Source organism: Anolis sagrei, chromosome X (genome assembly GCF_037176765.1).
Source record: "Anolis sagrei isolate rAnoSag1 chromosome X, rAnoSag1.mat, whole genome shotgun sequence".
NCBI lineage: Eukaryota > Metazoa > Chordata > Lepidosauria > Squamata > Dactyloidae > Anolis > Anolis sagrei.
Window position 1 is genome coordinate 102,453,442 of NC_090034.1, and position 6,761 is coordinate 102,460,202.

Here is a 6,761-nt window from a genome sequence, read left to right on the forward strand (position 1 = left end):
TTTCGTATGATATTGTTTCTAGCACCCACTTTTTGCTTGATGTTCAGGCAGTGCTTCTTGTAGGACAGAGCACGGTCCAGAGTGACTCCCAGGTATTTGGATGCGCTGCAATGCTCCAGTGGGATTCCTTCCCAGGTGATCTTCAGAGCTTGGGATGCTTGTCTGTTCTTGAGATGAAAGGCACATGTCTGTGTTTTAGATGGGTTGGGTGCTTTGTTGTAACTGCTGGGCTTGGCCTCATGTTAGCTGCCCAGAGTCCCTTTGGGGAGATGTTGGCGGGGTATAAATAAAATTTATTATTATTATTATTATTATTATTATTATTATTATTATTATTATTATTCAGGTGTACTCTTGCTTCATGAGCTGCTGAATGAATTTATACACATGGACAAAGGAAGATATTTTAGATCTCCCATAACAGGACATTATGTGAGTGGATGCAACTGATCACATTGTACATATGTTGTTCTGAATGACAAAGAGTAAACTACTTGTTCTTTATTGTTCACCTGCGTGGCATATTTTCTTTCTCTGGCAAGGCAGTGTGTGGGCTGATCAAATGTGAACTACAGTTGTTTTATTTTACATTAAGGCACATTTTCTATCTTCTTATGAAGTGGAAATTGTAGCAGGAACTACTTGCCATGCAACTAGCTAACCTGATGAAATCTCTTCTATACAACCATGAAATTGTCCCATCTTATTCCACAGATTCTGGAACATCCCCACGATCAGGGGATAATGTGTTGACAATCTCCAAAGGAATGAAGCCCACAGGAGAAGAAGGTTCCTCCTAGCAAGATGGCCAACATCCCATAATGGAAGACATTGACAATTCATCCTCCAAGAACCTCTGCTTCCAAGCGTCCAACGTGACTTCGTCTCCAGTCCTCAACATCCCCTACTTCCTCTGCGAGAACTTGACGTCCCTGCTCTCCATTGTGGGCAATCTTTTCATCTGCGGCGTCATCTTGCAGAACCGGAAGCTACGTGCCGTCGTCACCAACTACTTCCTGGTCTCCTTGGCCATGGCGGACTTCCTGGTGGGTGCCGTGGCCATCCCTTGCGCTCAGTTCACCGAGTTGGGTTTGCCGCGCCACAGGCCACAACTGTGCCTCTGGATGCTCTGCACGCTGTTGGTGTTCACGCAAGCCTCCGTCTTTGGCCTGTTGGCCATCGCCGTAGAGAGGTACATCTCCATCCTGAGGCCTTTCCAATACAAGTCCTTGATGAGTCCTCGCAACTCTCTTTTGGTGATCTTGGCTTGCTGGGTCCTGGCCATCGTAATTGGTCTCCTGCCCCTGATGGGGTGGCACAACCCATTGCCGGCCAGTGGGGAATGCTTATTCAACAGTATCATCAAGAACACGTACATGGTCTACTTCAACTTCATGGCCTGCATGCTGGCCCCTTTGTCGGTCATGATGGTGCTGTACGGACGGATCTTCTTGGAGGTCAAGCGCCAGATCCGGAAGGTGGCTGAAGGAGAGGTGGACGTCAGTGCTCAAGAACGGCGGCGCATCATCGTCCGCAAGGAGCTGCAGACGGCCACCTCGCTCTTCATTGTGGTCTTCTGCTTCATCGCCTGTTGGTTCCCAGTCCACATCCTCAACACCATCATGCTCGTCTGTCCCTCCTGCTACATCCCCAGCCAGGTTGTGTTGGCTACCATCATTCTCTCCCACGTCAATTCGACCATCAACCCCGTGATCTACGTCTTCCGCATGAGATCCTTCCGGAAAGCCTTCGAAAGCGCCTGGTCTTGCATCTGTCTGTCCACCACCGTGGGGGTGCTTTCGGGATCCGAGACCATCCCGTCCAACGCGTCAGAGAGCCCAATCTTTCGGAATACCTCTCTGCCGGGAAACTGACTTTCCATGATGTCTGGATGTAAGTTTCCAGTTGAGGGAACCCAAAGCCCTAACAGTGGGAATGGACTTTACTGGAGGTCAAATGGAGCTTGCCAAGATATTGTTAAATTGCAACAGACAGATAGATAATCCCAAATCTGCAACAAGTAAGGCCGGGTGCCTTGAGTGAATCTGCGCGCTTCCCTCGTGTTCTTGCAAAATTGATTTTGCTTCTGTCACACGTGGAAAGGCCAGTTTCCTATGAAAGGACTCCCTCCTTCCTCATTTAGGTAGCCAGGTATCGCTTATTTGGGATGTTGCCTTGTTGAGGGTTGGAAAGCTTTTTCCTTTTATATAGACTGGATAAGATGCTTTAAAAGAGTAGTTCCAACCTTTTTTAAATAAGGAATCCATTGACCAGGGACCAATTTGTCCAGTGCCCACTTTATCCAGTGACCACTTGACCAGGGCCCACTTTGACCAGGGACCACTTTGGCCAGGGACCACTTGACCAGGGACCACTTTGTCCAGGGACCACTTGACCAGGGACCACTTTGACCAGGGACCACTTTGTCCAGGGACCACTTTGTCCAGGGACCACTTTGACCAGGGACCACTTTGTCCAGGGACCACTTGACCAGGGACCACTTTGGCCAGGGACCACTTGACCAGGGACCACTTTGTCCAGGGACCACTTGACCAGGGACCACTTTGACCAGGGACCACTTTGTCCAGGGACCACTTGACCAGGGACCACTTTGGCCAGGGACCACTTGACCAGGGACCACTTTGTCCAGGGACCACTTGACCAGGGACCACTTTGACCAGGGACCACTTTGTCCAGGGACCACTTGACCAGGGACCACTTTGGCCAGGGACCACTTGACCAGGGACCACTTTGTCCAGGGACCACTTGACCAGGGACCACTTTGACCAGGGACCACTTTGTCCAGGGACCACTTGACCAGGGACCACTTTGGCCAGGGCCCACTTTGGCCAGGGACCACTTGACCAGGGACCAATTTGTCCAGGGACCACTTTGACCAGAGATGGGTTTGTCCAGGGACCAGTTTGTCCAGGGACCACTTGACCAGGGCCCACTTTGAACAGGGACTACTTTGTCCAGGAGCCACTTTGACCAGGGACCACTTGAAGAGGGACCACTTGACGAGGACCATTTTAACCAGGGACCACTTGACCAGGGACCACTTTCACCAGGGACCACTCTCCAACATTAGTACCAAAAAGGTTATGAATCAGGTTTTGGTCAACTTTAGATTCAGTTTGGTTATTTGGGACGCTGATTCAGAAAATTGTATTGGATAGACCACATCAGCTCTAGTTTCTGATACACAACATATGCAGTCCAATAGTCGCTATCTGTTTGCCCACAGAAAACTATATTTGATCATCCTTGTCCCTATAAGAGGGTTTTGTGAGACCAGTTGCTACTATTGCAACGGTGTAGTAACAGTGATGTTGTAGTTCAGACAGCTGATGATGATGATGTGGGGTTTGGGGGTGCAGAGCCTGCAGGGCCTGATGCTTCTGGAGGTGCTCAGACAGAGGGGATGTTGGAACAGGATGGTGATTCCCCAGTTGGGGGAACGGAGGGGGATTTGGAATTAAATGTTGATTCTCTGTGTGAAAACGAAACTGTTTTAGAAGCTGACAGGCAGAGAAGGGAGGAGGACATGAGTTCACCCGATGAAGGTGTAAGACTGTAGGATCTATATAGCAATATTAAATAACCACTCACAAGCCGGTTTTGCTTTGAAATTGATATATTGCTTGTATCTCTGCAGCAAAAAAAGCCACAACTGACTTTTTCCCACCACCACTTCCTTTTATACACCTTTCCTGCCCATCTCCCCGCTCTTCTCAGTTTCCTTATTAGAGCTTGTTGCTTCACAAGTTCCAATACAAGGTTTCCAGCGCCCTCTGCTGACTTCAAAATGTCACAGAGAGAGAAATGAGTCAGCCAGGATGATCCAGTCAGGATGTCAGGAGGGAATTTGTGATGTCTGACATAAGCGGGTGGGGTTAGACAGAGAATCCAAGCTGATTCCTGCAGGGGAAAAATTCCAGGTGCAAACTGAGACATGGAAAAGGGAGACAGAGGCCTAGGAAAGAGAGGCACAGACAGGCTTCTCAAGGCCAACGGGATGCCTTCATGCATTGCTATCCTTAATTAGGGAAAGGAAACTCATAGATTTCAGATCAAGCAACGTCACAAATAGAGTGAAAAGCTCCTGCCTTGTTCCTGATCCTGTTATGGATTCAAGCCAAGTTTCTTAGTCAAGTTTTGCTACCAGTCTTGGGGATTTTACCCACGGATTCATGTTTTGTTCCTTGTTTCTTAGATTAATCAAGCTCATGTTTTGTTCCATCTATCTTGGACTCATGTTCATGTTTTAACCGTTGCACTGGAGATTTATCTCTCTCTTGTTTTTACTTCTTTCTTCACATATTTTGATTTTTACTCTTTTACTGTGTGTTCTATCAATAAACAGTTTATTACTACGTTTGGCTTCCTGGTGAGTGCTTGTGCAAGGTGAACTCCTGCTGAGGTGCAACAGGTGAGGCTGCAGGTGAGGCCATATTTTAGTTATTGCGGACCACTGACGGTCCACGGACCACAGGTTGGGAACAAAGTCCCCTTGTTATCGTGTGTGCATCATGTCATTTATAAATGTGGCCAGTATGTTAATTCTATACTTCCATTTGCTATTTAGATAGATTACAGACTTAATAGACAGTTCCTGATCGTCAAGCCTGCATATTGTGAAATTCAGCTGTCCTTTACTACTGGTTATAAACTGTTTACTTATGAATTGGCTGTAGGATCAGGTTCTGGGGAAAATCCTTCTGTTTCATTTTCAGTGTGGGATTTATCATATCTGACTGACTTGATAAGGCCAAGCAACCCACGTATGACGTTCAGAATCTTTCAGGGGAACACAATAGGCTTTCTGTTGCCTTACAGGGCCCTTTCAGACAGGCCCTATATCCCAAAATCTGATCCCAGGTTTTCTGCTTTAAACTGGATTATATAAGTCCACAGTGCTAGATAATCTGGAATTTTATTTTTTCTTCATCAGGAGCAACTTGAGAAACTGCAAGCCACTTCTGGTGTGAGAGAATTGGCTGTCTGCAAGGACATTGCCTAGGGGATGCCTGGATGTTTTGATATTTTATCACCGGGATTGTGGCGCAGCTGGCTGAGTGTCAGCTGCATTAAGATCACTCTGACCAAAAGGTCATGAGTTCGAAGCCAGCCCGGGCTGGAGTGGGTGTCCAGCCATTGTGTAGCCCGTTGTCGACCTTTGCAACCCGAAAGACAGTTGCATCTGTCAAGTAGGAAAATAAGGTACCACCTTGTGTGGGAGGCTAAATTTAACTAATTTATGAGGCCATAAAGAAAGAAGACTCCGGGGAATGTGGAATGCGGAAGAACTTCATCGGTGTCGTTGATGGACGATGAAAAGCAGCAGCTCCCCTGGCGGCCAGAAAAAAAGTTAAATAGCCTTTGTCTGTTAAATGTTGTTTGTCAAACTGGCATTGAATGTTTGCCATATATGTGTTTACTGTAATCCGCCCTGAGTCCCCTGCAGGGTGAGAAGGGCGGAATATAAGAACTGTAAATAAATAAATAAATAAATCCTTGTGGGAGGCTTCTGTCATGTCCCCACATAGGGTGCTAGAGCTGACAGAGGGAGCCTATCCATGCTCTGCCCAAATTCGAACCGTTGACCTGTCGGTCTTCAGTCCTACCAGCACAAGGGTTTAACCCATTGCTCCACCTGGGATCAGATCCTGGGATATGCGACCTGTCTGGAAGGGGCCTCAGATACCTTTTAGATGCTTGCTAAGGAGACATCTTTTAATGGAACAGGCAGTGTATTTTCAAATAGTTTGTGCTTTTAAGTATTTTCTGTTGGTCATGGGGGTTCTGTATGTGAAGTTTGCCTCAATTCTATCGTTGTGGGGTTCAGAATGCTCATTGATTGTAGGTGAACTATAAATCTCAGAAACTACAACTCCCAAATGTCAAGGTCTATTTTCCCCAAACTCCACCAGTGTTCACATTTGGGCAGATTGAGTATTCGTGACAAGTTTGGTCCAGATCCATCATTGATTGAGTCCACAGTGCTCTCTGGATGTAAGTGAACTACAACTCCAAAACTCAAGGTCAATGCCCACCAAACCCTTCTAGTGTATTCTGTTGGTCACGGGAGTCCCATGTGCCACGTTTGGTTCAATTCCATCATTGGTGGAGTTCAGAATGCTCTTTGATTGTAGGTGAACTATAAATCCCAGTCACTGCAACTCCCAAATGTCAAGGTCTATTTCCCCCAAACTCCATCTGTGTCCATATTTGGGCATATGGAATATTCATGCCAAGTTTGGTCCAGATCCATCATTGCTTGAGTCCACAGTGCTCTCTGGATGTAGGTGAACTACAACTCCCAAACTCAAGGTCAATGCCCACCAAACCCTTCTAGTGTATTCTGTTGGTCACGGGAGTCCCATGTGCCACATTTGGTTCAATTCCATCGTTGGTGGAGTTCCGAATGCTCTTTGATTGTAGGTGAACTATAAATCCCAGTCACTGCAACTCCCAAATGTCAAGGTCTATTTCCCCCAAACTCCATCTGTGTCCATATTTGGGCATATGGAATATTCATGCCAAGTTTGGTCCAGATCCATCATTGCTTGAGTCCACAGTGCTCTCTGGATGTAGGTGAACTACAACTCCCAAACTCAAGGTTAATGCCCACCAAACCCTTCTAGTGTTTTCTGTTGGTCATAGGAGTTCCGTGTGCCACGTTTGGTTCAATTCCTTCATTGGTGGAATTCAGAATGCTCTTTGATTGCAGGTGAACGATAAATGCCAGCAACTACAAC

At 46.8% G+C, this 6,761-nt stretch overlaps 1 pseudogene; it reads left to right on the forward strand.

Annotated features, from left to right (window-relative positions):
- The first annotated feature begins 821 nt into the window (after positions 1-821).
- LOC137097972 (adenosine receptor A1 pseudogene) lies at positions 822-1,874 on the forward strand (annotated as a pseudogene).
- The last annotated feature ends 4,887 nt before the right edge of the window (positions 1,875-6,761 follow it).